The sequence below is a fragment of the Heloderma suspectum genome, chromosome 3 (genome assembly GCF_057233095.1).
Source record: "Heloderma suspectum isolate Gila_16-S chromosome 3, 16-S_ref, whole genome shotgun sequence".
Classification (NCBI taxonomy): Eukaryota; Metazoa; Chordata; class Lepidosauria; order Squamata; family Helodermatidae; genus Heloderma; species Heloderma suspectum.
This window is the reverse complement of record NC_139460.1, coordinates 50,284,661-50,300,152: the sequence shown is the minus strand read 5'-3', so window position 1 is coordinate 50,300,152 and position 15,492 is coordinate 50,284,661.

The following is a 15,492-nucleotide window of genomic DNA, read 5'->3' as shown; positions in this document are numbered from 1 at the left end:
GGGGCAGCCATGGAGGGTGATGGGGGGCACACATTGCCCACCCTGGCACTAGAGGAAAGAAAAAAACTAAGTCTCAGCTACACGATTTGTTTGCTATGCAAACTCTTAAGCCTGGTTTATAGATGTAGCAGAATGAGGTGGTGGAATCCTGAAGTGGTAGACTGGAGGGTACTTTTCCAGACTGCAGCACTATCTTCAGTTCTTGAGGGGGGCACCAGAGTGACTTGGGGGGCTCACCAGCAGAATGCAGGGGAACTAGAGGGCATCTTTCCAGGGGCTCCTTCTATTCTGTTGCTGGCCCTGCACCCCTTGCAATCTCATTCAACCTAATTTTGCCACATGTGTAGTCAGGCCATAGTTTCTGTAAAAAACTGAATTCTGTACCTATTTTCCTATAACATTTGCAAGTTTCACTGAATGGGATTTAGGTTATAAAGCAAGGTGGGGAAACTGTGACCCTCCAGGTGTTGTTGGATTCCAACTGCCAGCCTGGTCAATGGTCAGGGATGATGGGAGTTGAATTCCAACAACCTACAAGATTGTTGGAATACAACTTATAAGGAATGACAGCCAAGTATGGCCAGTCAATACATGCTCCAACAGGTCTTGATTCTGGCTGATTTATTGGATTGTTTTGCCATTTAACATATTTCCTTCTTTTCATAACTAGGTTAGAGTAGGTTTAAGGAAGATACAGCCTGCCAGTTCAGAGAGTAGGGTGGCCATGTATGAATCACCAAAAAAGAGGAAATGCATAACCAAAAAAGAAGATGAAAGCAGGATCTGATATGCATAAAACCTCATATACTAATTTATATGTATAAATGCAAATTTAGAAAAAAATAGAATTCAAATAGAAATACAGTATGTCTCATTATAGTGTGGAAGACTGTGACCAGGTGACCTGTGTGCCTTGTTCAGGGGGTTGGGCTCAATGGTCTTACAGGCCTCTTCCAACCCTACTATTCTATGATTCTATGACTCAGTCTGCTGTCCAGGTACTGTTAATGGACAATTTCAAGACCCAGCGCTTCCTTCTGATGGCTCTTTATCTTTACACCCTATCTGGACTGGACAGTCCTTCAGATAGAGGGCTGTCCTCTGCAAAAGAGAACACATGGCCATGCTATGACTGAGAGCTCCTTGAGAGCCACTGGCTTTTAAATCCTGAGACAGGGATTAATGAACTACTTCTCCAACTGCAGAAAATGCTCTTTCTTTCTTTTAATGGCATGCAACGTATTCCAAATTATAGCACATAACTGGCAGAACATATTATTATTCTTTTGAAAGAAATCCAAGACCACATGAGTAAGGAATTAGAACAAAGAGAAGATATTTGTTTCTTATTAATGACTAGGCTTTTGAGGGATGTTTGATAATGGTTTAAACATGAAACGTAAATCTGAATTTGGCATCTTATGGGAAAACTCTCTTCAGTTAGACATAGATGTATTTTGTCTGTAAAGTTGGTTTCCATTGTCTCCCTGTTTCAAACAAAAGATTAATTGAGTTTAGTGGAACCAGTTCTTGTTTGCTCATGTTTGTTTGTTTGTTTTAATCTTTGATGCCAACACACATTTAGGAGATGCTTTTTGAAAAATAAATGAATGAATGATAAATAAACTATAATAATAAAAATAACATTTAAGATAAAAATATAAAATGCCTAGAAATACAGTAGGAATTCAATAAAATTCAGTTATCCAATAGATGTACAGGATGGAATGAGAGAGGGCCTCTTTGGTGGTGGCTCCATATTTATCTCCTAGAGGATGTCTGTTTTGCCTCATGCATGCTGTCTTTTACCCATTTATTCAGAGTTGCTTTTAGGAAAGAAGCAGTTCTGAATGCTTTTAATGGCTTTTATTGCTGCTGTTTTAAACTGTTGGTTTTATATTGCTCCTTTTAGGGAATGTTTTAACTACTGTTTTTAATATGATTATATTTTATTGGAATATATTTTTTATATATTCCAATAAATGTAAGCCACGTTGAGAGGGCTTGCCCCTATAAATTCCTAAAATAAATAAATAAATAAATAAATGAGACAAGACAACAAAAATGCATGCTATTGTTGTTTTCTTGCCTATTTTTGCAGCTGTTTTGATCCCACTTGCTTTGGATAGAATTAGGCTGCATTCTCATACCCAGTTTCCTAGGAGTAAGCACCACTGAGCTCAAGGGGAACTATGTCTGAGTTGATATTTATAGGGTTGCACTGTTAGGCTGCAATCCTCCTGTATTTACCTACCTGGGAGTAAGTCCCACTGAATTTACTGGGGCTTACTTCTGAGTAGATATGTCTAGTCTTGATTTATTTATTTATGTATTTAATAAAAAGAAGGAACATGTAATTCCAATAAATAAGCTCTTCAACTTATAAAAAAGGAAAAATAAGGGGAGACATGATAGAAGAGTACATATTTCTGTACAGTGTGGAGAAAATCAAGGGGAAATTTTCTCTCTCTTTCTCTCATAATGTTAGAACCCAGGGTCATCCAACAAAGTTAAATGGTCGAAGATTCAGGAGAGATAAAAGGACTTGTTGTTTAGTCGTTAAGTTGTGTCCGACTCTTCATGACCCCATGGATCATAGCACGCCAGGCCTTCCTGTCCTCTGCTCTCTCCTGGAGGAAAGGGGAATTACCACAACCCAAATAATTGTTAGTGTTGGGAATTTACCAAACTGCATAACTATCAGTTCTTCTTATGGGTCTCATCCCATCAATCTGCCTTTAAAGATACATTTTCTTCCACCATCATCTCCCCTGTTCCTTATAAAACAAGCCCTCACTGGAGAAAATACGGTGCAACATGGATGTAATACCATTCAAATGGCAATGTTCCTCTCCTTCCCCACTCATGCCTGTGGCATGTTATCGAATGCTTTTATAACTTGGCAGAGTTTTTAAAAATAGTTTGCCATTCTGCTTGCCACAGGGATGATGCTCTTGGGAAGAAAATGGACAAATCCCAGCTTTTGTGTGTGGCAAGCCTCCACATGCATGCTAAAAGGTTTGTGTGCTGGAAAAGCATTTCTTCAATCAGAAACCATCCAGAGGATCTTACTGCTTTTATAAATAGGCATATACTTGTATGATATTACTAACTGTTTATATACTAATCTCTAACTGCCAGTTTCTGTGCAGATGAGCACACAAAATACTTCCTCGGGCTGAAGGCATTGAGACTCAACTTGACTCACTGAGGTTTACAGAAAAATAAGCTTTGGTCATAAATTGGCTGACCATATTTTCTTGAGACAAAAACGGGATATTGGGATGACAAAAACGGGACAGGGTTATGTAATATTCCGTATTCATGAAAAAGTAATGATGGGCGGAATGATGGTGGAAATAACAGTAAGACTCACCCTCCTGGCTCCCACACGCTGAATGAGGCTTAGCGACCGCCTCTTGAATTCCCGCCACTGCAGACAAGCAAGGGGGCGGCATCTGATCGTCACTAGCTCAAGAAGCCCGGCCCTGACTGGATAACGTAAATGGAACTTTCTCTTTCATCACACTAGTAGTTTTACTGCGCGCATAGATTAACATAGAGCCTTATGATAAACGTGTTCAGTTTTTTTACAAAAAATTAAAAACGGGACAAAATTGACATATATATGAAAAAGATGGTACTGTCCCGTTTAAAACGGTACGTATGGTCAGCCTAGTCATAAAATAACCGGTTGCTTAAAGAATCCATACAGAATTGCCAGCAACTATAATGTCAGACCTGGCTTCTAAAACAAAGCTGAGCATGCTCAGAAAAACCCAGTAAATCCCTATGTGATATCATAATGAACTCTTTTAACCTTGCACATCATTCTTGTCATGCAAACAAACAATCCAAGCTTTGAAAAAATGGTCAGGCTCTGGGTGTTCACAGAAAAATGATTTCTGTGAAGGAACTGTTCTTCCAAAACAGAATACCACACAAAACCCAGGCCTATGGAATCCCATCTGGCTTTTATTCAACAGGAGACTAATATACTTTGGGGCTGATAATGAGGGTGGCAATAGAAGCTTGGCCCATGTGGAGGACCTGCATTGGATGCCAAGGGTAGGCAAACATGTCAGGCATGTTCCACCACTGAATATGTCCAAGTCAAAATGGGGAAGATCAGGCAAATTTGAGTACAAGAGAGGGCCAAGAAACAGCTTCAGCTTTTGCAAGTAATCTTCTGCCATGTGCCTCAAGTTTCTTGTATTTCTCTCCAGCAGCAGCAGCCCTACCATTAAGTAGAGTGAGGTAGCCACCTCAGGCAGCTTATTTTGGTGTCATGAAAGGGCAGCAAATCGTTATTTGTTGTTGTATTAGTAGTAGTAGTAGTATTTTTACTGCCAGAGAGGGGAGAGGTGCTTGTGGGATTCTCTGCCTCAGGTACCAAAATAACTTCACCAGCTTTGGACACTATACACCTTGATTTTGGAGTGGGGTGAGTAGAGAAGCCATTTGTTGCTCCATCTCAGGCAGCAAAATGCCTTGGGCTGGAGCTGTTCTCCAGCTTGTCACTTCAGTCATGTCTCTCTTTATTCCTACGTTGCCTTTTCACTGCCATGTGTTTTCACCAACCTTAACCCCCTTTTCCCTACTTCAGCCTTCCATTCCCAGCTTTCTCCCATATCATCTATGTCTACTACTCATTTCTACACCTCTGCTTCTGCCACCCCTTGGTAAGCCTCCTTTATATGAGAACAGGCTCTCTTTCTCCCTCCCCCTCTCTCTCTGTATGGAGTGAGTGGTGTGCGTAGGGTTAGTGTGCGTGAGAGAGAGAAAGGGAACGGAAAACATTTGCAAATGTTCATGGGCTTCTGCTTACACTGGAAATCTTAAAAGAAAATAATTTAGCATCTGGAATATGTAGCTTCGCTCTCAGGTTTTTCACAGGCTCTGTGTTTGGCATAGCAATTAATTTTCTAGGATCCCCAATACACTGCTAACAAATACAAAGTAAAATAGCAATATAAATATTATCACATACCTGAGGAATGGTACTTCCATACAATTAAAAATAAACTGAGAGCTTTTGACTCAGCCAAACAACAGATTTCACACAAGAGGTCAGTGTTGCGCACAGAAGACTACTTGAAAATTCAGTTTATAGGCTTGCATAGGTTGACAAGAGAGAAAACTATCCAGCATATGATATGAGCAGTTCACTGGCTCTGTCGGACACCCATGGCAGCAGTCCTCGGCACCGGCTGCTTGGAAGTCAAGGGCATTTTATTTTATTTATTTATTTTATTTTATTTATTTCATTTCTATACCTCCCAATAGCCGAAGCTCTCTTTTTAAGAGCTCTCTCATTTAAAAGCCTAACTGTGTGGAATTGTAGCTTATTGTTGTTGTTGTTATTAATATTATTATTCTCAGTTTATGAGTTGCTCTATAGCCCAAGCTCTCAGGGCAGCATATATAATAAAAATGAAATGCAATAAAATGCATGATAAAATACATAACAAATGCAAACAAATAATAGAATTTAAAAGCTGTAAATTAAAATAATTTTAAAAGTAAGCAGCTAAAACATGGAAAAGCATAATTTTCAAATGCAGCTTTAAACATATCATTAAAAATTAAACAAAACAAGCCGCAATTAATTTTTTTAAGGCCTGGGAGAATATACCGCCTGATGCTGAGAGGTAAACAAAGTAGGCACGAGGTGGAGCTCTCTAGGGAGAATATTCCATAATTTGGGGTCCACCACTGAAAGGGCCCACTCACAAATAACCACCTACCAGTGGAGGCTGATGGCTCCAATGTCAGTGGGGCAGTAAATTTGCTTGTACCTTAGATAGCTCTGCACTTTGGATCGCTCTTTTAGAGTTCTGACTGGTTCTGACTGAAACCTAGAGTGGGGTTATTGCCCCACTGACATCGGCACCACCAGCCTCCACTGCCACCCACTGAACCTCATTATGTGGGGGTACTCAGAGCAGGGCCTCAGATAATAATCTCAGGTCACAGGCAGAAACATATCGGAAGAAGTGGTCCTTCAGATACTGTCGCTCCAAGCCATGGAAGGTTTTATAGATTAACACAAACACCTTGAATTGGACTGAGAAATGAACTGGGGGCCAGTGAAGATGGTACAGTACTGGCGTGATATGATTATAATGCTCAGTTCCAGCTGCATATTTTGTGTTAGGTCATCAATTACTGAAGCCAGGCTTTCTCTGTCCAGGTAGGGTCATTGCTGGAATATTAGGCTAAGCTGGTAAAAGGTGCTCTGTGCCGCAGAATATGCTTGTGCCTCTGATGACAAAGTTGGATCTACAAACACGCCCAAGCTATGAGTTTGATCCTTTAGTGGGACGGCAATCCTTTCCACAACAGGTTGGACACAATTCACCTGGACAGACAGACCACCCACTAGCAGTACCTCCATTTTGTCTGGATTGAGCTTCAGTTTATTGGCCTTCATCTAGTCCATTACCATGGCCTGGCATCGATTAAGCACTTCCACACCCTCACCTGGATCTGATGAAAGAGAGAGATAAAGCTGTGTGTTTTAGGCCAGATTGGATTTGAATCTTGATTTGCAATGGTGTAAATTCTGAAGTGCAAGAGCTGTTCCTACGGCCACACCCCAACAAGATTCCATAGCTACACACCCCAGTGAAAGCCGAACAACACATACAAGTCTGAGAAAGCCTGAGTCCATGAAGTTCATATGGGGCACAATCCTATACCTGTTTAGACAGAAAAAAGTCTTACAACTCCCAGCATTCCCCAGCCAGATGGCTACCTGGAGAATTCTGGGAGTTGTTGGACTTTTTTTCTGTCTAAACATGCATAGAATGTTGGTTCCCTTGGTGACTTTGGGCTAGCCACTGTCTGAGTCTAACTTACCTGACAAAGGGGTCAGGTGCCAGGACAGCCCTGCCCTCCCACCCCCACCTTTCAGCAATGGCAAATACTGCTCTGGCAGGAAACATCCTCACTCCTGCTGTGCTCCTCTGTGTTCCTGCTCCACTGTACTGCTGTTGATTTGTCAGGGAGTGGTGGGCTTACCAGCAAGGAAGAACCTTCCTTTAGTGTGATATGAAAAATCAAGGGAATGTGGTCTTACACTTCAGGAGGCAGTGTTTTTGTGGGCCAGACCCCCTTAGGAGACCCATAAGTTATGCCATTGGGAGCAATGACAACCTGCTTGATATAATGGCAGTTACATGAGCTGTGATGAAAATAATGTAACTACTTATAACATAATGGTTATTTGTGGGGAGGATATGCTAAAAATAAAATCTGAGAAGATTGATTTCTAAAGGCCCTAGCATGGCGATAAGGCATTTATTAGCAATTGGGTCATGTTGGGACGTCATTTTATCTTATTTCACCAACAGTTTGGTTATTCTTTGTTTCCAGTTGTAGACAGATGCAACTGCCTTAGTAACACTGCATTACAGGTGATGTCATTCAGAGCCTTGGCAAAGCCTATTTCGTTTTGCAGTCACTTAGACCCAGTTCGCACGTCATCAGCAACCCATGGTTTGTTATCTGCTGGTTGTCAAAAATGCAGCAGGAGTGAGTGAGCCTGCTGGTTCCTGCACACCCATCTACTCTTGCTGCGATACACAACCCAGGGATGCTCTGCCCATGGGCTGTTTATTGTGATGTCAGAATCCAGAACTCTGGGTTGTTGGGGGATGAACAACCCAGAGTGTGAGCCCATTAAAGTATCCCTTGGGTGTTTACTGCAGTGGGAGCAGGAACCAGCATGGCCACTTGCTCCTGCTGCAAGCTAGTGTGGTGTAGTGGTTAGAGTGTTGGACTGGGACTCAGGAGATCTGGGTTCTCATCCCCACTCTGCTGTGAAGCTCCCTGGGTGACTTTGGGCCAGACACTGACTCTCAGCCTAACCTACCGCACAGGGTTGTTGTGAGGATAAAATAGAGAGGAGAACCTGGTAAGCCGCTTTGGGTTCCTTGCAAGAGGAAAAAAGGCAGGATATAAATGTAATAATAAATAAATAAAATAAAAAACCCACAGTGAACAAACCTTGGGTTGTTGGAGATGTGCAAACGAGGCCAGAAACAATCTCTCTATAAAATACAAACAGGTTTCTAGGGGGTCTTTTAACTAGTTGACTGGAAAATTGAAATGATTTGGTCAAGCATCTCTTGGCACACACTTGTTGAAATGACACAAAAGATCTTTACCTAGGACACTTCCTTTTCCCATGCTTTTCCAGTTGTGAATATGTTTCAATGCCAAAAGAGAATTCTGGCTAGCCACTGACCTGGTTTGTACATAATGCCGATTCATTCGCAAACTGGTGGGGCTGCAAAGGATTGAGCAAGTGTGGTACCTCCCATGTGCTTACCACTTCCGCTTTGCATCAGCTTTCCTAAACGGTTCCTGACTTGGTTGATGTGCTGTGCAAACCCAGAACTCTGGGTTGCTGAGGTACAAGCAATCCAGAGTGTTAACCCAACAACAAACCACACTTCAAGACAGGTGATGTTACATATTTACCTGTTTTGATAATGGCCAAGACATGACTAGCTGGAACAATGAAGAAGGCCTTCTCTGTGGCTGTTTCTAAATTGTAGAACTCTGTATTTTATTTATTTATTTGTTTGTTTGTTTATTTATTTATTTTTTCATTTCATTTCTATACCGCCCAATAACCGAAGCTCTCTGGGCGGTTCACGAAAAAACTGTACTCCGTGAGCTCCATTTGACCATTGGTTTCCAACACCTAGCAAGCCTTTTTTTTTAAAAGAAATTCTAGAAGCATTTGAACTTCTGGGCTAAGATTGTTTTAGTGGCTGAGCTCCTTGTATTTTTTTATATGGTTTCCCTTTCTTTTGCTGGTGTTGCTGCTGCTGTTTTTTGTACTGCTAATTGGTGTTAAGTTCTATTGTTTTAAGATTGCTATAAGCCTCCTGGAGAGCTGTGTATACAACAGAGGGGCAGGATATAACATTTCCTAAATAAAATAAAATTGTAAGAGGCTAAACCTCAAACTAAAGGGTTTTCTTCAGGAGTAGCAGCTAAAAAACCCACCCCAATTCTATTCATGTCACTCAGAAGTAAGTCCTATTGTGTTCAATGGAACTTAATCACAGGCAAATGTGTGGGTGCAATCCTATCCACACTTACCTGGGAGTAAGCCAGGTTGAACATAGTGGGACTAACTTCTGAGTAGATGTGTAGGATTGTACTGTTAGTGGGTGAAAAGCAGATAAATGAAAATTTATGGAAAACAGTGTACAGTACTGCAAAGAAAGAAGATGTAAATGTGTCCACCCAAGTATGTCTAATAAGGCCTGTAAGTGTTCATATTGACTTGATTTATTACAACATCCAAATAAGGCAAGAGGGGCATGTAGGGGAGTTATGAAATTTCCAGCTGGGACAAGTCTTGCTTCTTGGCAGTGGAGGGTAAAGTACATTGATCCATGGACCATTTAAACAGCAAGAGTCACCCAGACAGATGTCAATATTTGAAGTGGGAGAACAAGAGGCATTTGGATTGCAAAACCATTTTCTTTGGACCAGCCAGATACTGGCTTTAAACAAAATTATATATTTCTGCATCTGTGCATGTTAACAAGGAGCCTGGAACATGAATATGACATAAACATAATCTTTGATATTTGAATAGAAGATCTGGTTCAAAATATTAAAAATGCAGTTTAGGAAATGTACCTGTAAAAGTAATGTTTTTACATTTCATATCTGTATTGGATGCTCATGCTTGCCAATGTTAAGGAACACTGTAATACTACAGGATTTCTTCTACAAGGTCCCCCCTTCCCCATTGCACATGGAAAAGGTGGCATGCATGGACAGGTTTTGTATTACAAGAGCTGAATACTTCCACTGAAATTGCTCTCATATAACGGTGCCTTCATATAAATCCAAAAAGTACAGTAGGGTTGCAATCCTATACTCACTTACCTGGAACTCTGATTGCACTGTAAAAGTCTATATTTATGTCTGTTTTTTTTAAAGCACACAGCAGACTAATACCCCATACCCTAAAATTGTGCTCCTTTCTTGGGAGTATTGCCAAGTTCTACAAAACAAGCATAACAGCCATCATTTGGAGGACTAAGTTTGATGTCCCTGGGGTCTATTAGAGAGTCCTTTACTCCTTTCCTTACTTTGGCATCCCAGGGAGCCATTAGGTAAACTGAATTAGATGGCAAATTAGATAGCTTTACCACAGGGACTAAATCCACCTTAGGGCACAATCCTATGGCCACTAGTCAGAGGCTAGATGGCCATAGGATAGGTTGGTTTCTGGGAATTGTCCTCGGAGCCCATGCTTCAAGGTCAGTTCCTGGAGAACTGACCCCACTCCCTCCCCTGCCGCCTCATAGGCAGCATGGATTGGCCCCACACTCTGCACGCGTAGAGGTGAAAATGGGGCATTCCCGGGACTGGGCTGGGGTGGTTGGAAATGCCAATACGATACATCCTACATGTCGTCCAGCTGCCGCTGTCGTCCCACTGCTCTGAGGTCCTGCGGCTATACAGCCAAAATCGGCTGTCTAGCCATGAAAGCAGGGCAGTGGGAGTATGGAGGAGATCCGCTCCTCACCACTCCTCCCACACTGCACTGGATAGGTGGCTGCCCCTGGGCTCAGAGGCGACCGTCAATCTCAGTAGGATTTCCCCCTAAAATACCTATAGAATAAATACATGCCAAGGCCAACTAGTTTTGCACCTGGGAAGGTAGGCATTTTTATTTATTTACTTACTATACTTTTCAACAGCCCAGTAGCTGAAGTTCTCTGGGCAGTGTACAATATATTAAAAACAAACAGGACAAATATTAAAAGAAAAAAACAGCACATAATAAAATCAAGATAAAAATAGAAGCAAAGAATAAAAAAACTTGGGGTGAAGGAAAGTCTGGACTCACACATAGTATGTCATTTCTACAATTTATTTAAAGAGATGTATAGGGTGCTTTTAAGGTAAAAATCCTCTCAAGACACCTTCCAAAAGAAAATACAAATAAGATTCACCTTAAAACATTAGTAAGAACCAGAAATAATAAATCCAGAAACACGAAGCCCAGAAAAATGTGATTTAGGGTGCAATCCTATGGCTGCTAGTCAGCGGCTAGACAGCCATAGGATAGGTCGGTTCACCCCCTCCCATGCTGCCTTGCAGGCAGTGTGGAACAGCACCACGCTTGGAAGAGGAGCAGCGAAAATGGGGCGTTCCTGGGGGTGGGGAGGGCGAAAGTGCCGTTCCAACGCTTCCTATGAGTCTGCCAGCATCCACCCCCCTGCTCTGCCTTCCCGCAGCTAGACAGCTGAAATCAGCTGTGTAGCCGCAAATGCAGGGCGGCTGAAGTGCGGAGGGGATGATCCCCTCTGCGCTGCTCCTGCCCTGCATTGGATAGGCAGGAGTTCGGAGGTGGCCGTCTATCCCAACAGGATTGCGCCCTTAACCTGTTGCTTCCCTAAGTCTATGTGACACTGGGTTTTGGACATTATGATGATATTTATTTACTCCATGTTTCAGCTAGGGCATATGTCCTTTACTGGATGGGGAACTGTATACATAAACAGATACTATACATATGATTCCCCTTTCAGATCCAACAGATGGGGTTGCATTTGCACAACTCTTTAAACAAAGCTGAAATCCCAGTGATTGGCTGACAGATCAGACTGGATTATCCCAGCCACTAGATCACATTGATATTGACCAATTCTACCCTTCAAATAAATTATTTTTTATTTAAATTGTATGTTGATAGATCTGAGCCTTCAAAGTTAAGAGTTTATTTATTAATACTACTTTTATACCACTTAATATCCTAAAATCTCTAAGCAGTTCACAATACATATATAATAAACTAATGTAAGAACAGTGTAGGAACAGTATAAAATAATGAACAATTACAAAATTACAACAGAGACAATAATTAAATGGAGCAGCGTCATAGTCTGTTACAAGTCAGGGAAAGCCTGTGTAGACAACTACATCTTCAAGAGGCATTTAAAGGTCACCACAGTTCCTGCCTTTTGAACAACACATAGGAGGGTGTTCCAGAGGGTGGGCAGCACTACCAAGAAGGCACACTTGTGTGCTGTTACCTGACAACACTCTGTTGATTGCAGAATCTTCAGGCCTCCTCAGAAGATATCAGGGTTTGACTTTAACTCTGTTACTGCTAGAGAACAATTAAATATCAATATGATTATCCAGTATGATTATTCGGGCTTCTCCACATGGGGCTTTTATTCTGTGATCAAGATTGGTTACTCATGGATGTTTGCAGGTCCTTTACATGACGACGTCACCCTCCATGGCCTCTCCTGTGCTTTCTGACTATTTCTGCGGCTTTATTTGAAATGGAAACAATGAGCTAATAAAAACAATCAATCTGAATTTTTCTGTGTAAAGAGGGAGTTGCAGCACCATCTAGTGACTGTGTAATGAAACATAGAACTTGCAGTTAAAGGCAATTCCAGGGGAAAAAAGAAGAAGTGCATGCGAAGGAGCTGATCTTAATCCTGCAAAGAATCCAGAAGCAGAAGCCCCCTTAAAGCTGTGGGATAAAAAGCCTGCAGTTGTAAGGCCAACTGCTAGGGTGCTGTTGTGCTTGTGTCCTGCTTGTGGGTTCCTGGTCGATGGCTGGTTGGCCACAGAATGCTGGACTGGATCGACCCTTGGTCTGATCCAGCAGGGCTCTTCTTATGTTCTTATGCTAGACAAGTGATAAGTTATATAATGTTTCTTCCATTATATTCTATTGGTCATTGGCTGGGGTCCCACTCTTCCATATGGTATGGTTCTGCGTATGCAAGGTGAGCAATATTATGTCCTTCTAGTGGTAGCCCCTTGCATGGGAGGACACTGTGGAGCGCCCCTATATTAGGGAGAGCTTCTCGGAAGAGCATGGGTGCTGTTGCTGGAAGGGGGAGCTGAAAAGCCCTTATGCATGAAGAGAACACAACTTGCAGTGCTTTGGATCCTGGCCATGATTAATATCTTGTCTGCTGTCACTCTGAACACCTGCTGTTTGGAGAAAGACATGCCAGTTCTGACATCTGAGTACAATTGGGGAAATTGTAACCATGCTTCACTGAAAGCATGCTTTTCAAAGGCGGAGGCCAAACATCATAATTGAGCGTGGTTAGTGTCTTGTTCTTATTATTTGCAACAATTTCTTGCAGGATTTGAAGAAAAAGATCAGATACTTAGCCATGTATGTCAATCTAGTGATGATAATGAATAAAAAGCAAATGTCCAACTTTTATATAATCTCCATTTTAGAGATTCCTTGCTCTTTGATATATGTTTATGGCTCTGCTAGTAAAACAAGGGATTTAATAGCCATACCAGGTAGATTATATCTGAAACCAATCATACCACAACAGGAACACAGCTTTACCTACGTATTTATTTAAAATGTTTTTAGGCCACTTTCAGGGTAGAACCATCTCAAGGCAGTGTACAAGATAAAAACAATTCAAAACTATGCACATCAAATACAGCAGAAAATCAATCAATAAATAAGTCAATAAAAATGCTATAAAAACATAGCACCAATAAAACCTGCAGCCCATAGAATATGGAAAAGCCAGCAAAAATAGGTGGCTTTTCAGAGCCTTCCTGAAAACCTGCATAGAGGGCACCTAACGAACCCCTGATGGAAGTGATTCCAGAGGTGTGGGGACACCACTGAAGAGGCCCTCTGCCTTGTGCTCACCAGCCTTACTGCCCTTGGTGGTGGGCAGGTGAGAAGGGCCTCTGCTGATGACTTCAGAGCATATGCAGGCTGGTACAAGAGAAGGCAGCGCTTCAAGTAACTTGGTTCCAAACCATTTAAGGTGTTAAAGGTTAAAACCAGTACTCTAAATTGGGCACAGGAAGGTGCTGGCAGTATTGGTGTCACATGAGCAGACTACCCGGCCCACACCAGTATCTGGGTGGCTATATTCTGTACCAGCTGAGGTGGCTGAACCATCCAAAGGTGGCCCCTCACAGACCACATTACAGTAGCCTAGGCTGGATGTCACTAGAGCATGAATAACTAAGGCAAAAGCCTCCTTCTTCAGGTAGGGTAGCTGGCATACCAGCCTAAGCTGCTAAAAGGTACTCCTGACCACCGCTGCCACCTGCACTTCCCCAGTTAGCCCAGAGTCCAGGAGCACACCCAAACTGTGCACTGGGTCCTTGAGGGGGCATGCAACCCCATCTAAGGGCAGATGTATTCCTCTATCCACATTGGTTGGTTTCCCTACCCATCGTACCTCTGTCATGTCTAGATTAAGTCTCAGCTTGTTTGCCCTCATCCATCCCAAAACTGCCTCCAGGCACTAGTTCAGGCATTCAACAATCTCCCTAGGATCATTAGATGTAAACAAGAAGTAGAGCTTAGCGTCATCCCCATATTGATGGCACTTCAGCCCAAACCTCTGAATAATTTCCCCCAGTGGTTTCATGTAGATGTTGAAAAGCATAGCGGAGAAGATGGTACCTTGTGGCACCCCATAGGCCAATGGCCATGGGGTGGAGCAGAAGTTCCCAGCACTACCTTTTTAAACTGTTCATCCAGGAAGGGTAAGAACCAACATAACACCATGCCTCCTATGCCAACCCAGATAAACAATCCAGAAGGATACCATGGTATCGAAAACCATTGAGAGGTCCAGGAGAACCAACAGAGCTGCACTTCCCCCACCCCCCATCCATTTGTCAGCATAGGTCATCTACCAGGGTGAGCAAGGCTGTTTCTCTCCCCAAGCCAAGACTGAACCCAGATTGGATGGATCTTACTTAGAGCTCCCAGTGCCTGCCCAAGTCTTTTGCTGCCTGAAGCAGAGCCCAAATGGCGCCACTCCCTTGCTAGAGCCAACATTTAAAATAAATAAATAAATATTGCTGTGCCATTCAGAAACCAATTCCTGCCTTCACTCATTTCCACCTCCTGGTGGTGCCTGAACCAGGCAATTTCACACTGCTGCATGGCAGGGCTAGGCCGGAGAATCCCTGTGTATAAAAAGCCTGTGGATTGGGATGTGTGGCTATATAAGGAATGCCTTAATCAGCCTCCCCAACCTGGTACCCTCCAGAGGTGTTGGACTACAACTCCCATCACCCCAGCCAGCATGTTGGAAGTTGTAGCCCAACACTTCTAGAGGGCACCAGGTTGGGGAGGCCTGGTCTAAATCAATGCAATTACAGTGATTAGGTCTTCAGTGCATCAGATGTACTTAGATCATTGGTCCAGCTAACAAATTGGGACCATAATGGGGTCGTGGACTGAGCTAAGGAAGATTACACTGGCAGCTCTATCACCATGTCCCTGCATGGTAAAAGACATTAAGAAACGAGTCCCATGATGCAGTTTTGAGCTAAATATGGGTCTCAGGCTTGAAAAGGCTGGAGATGACTAGCTTAGACGGCCATCTCAGTCCTGCACTTTTCACTGTGCTTTGTGTCAGAGCTGTGCCTATCTGCAGTATAGACCGATGTGATCACACAATGACTGCACTTTCCCCC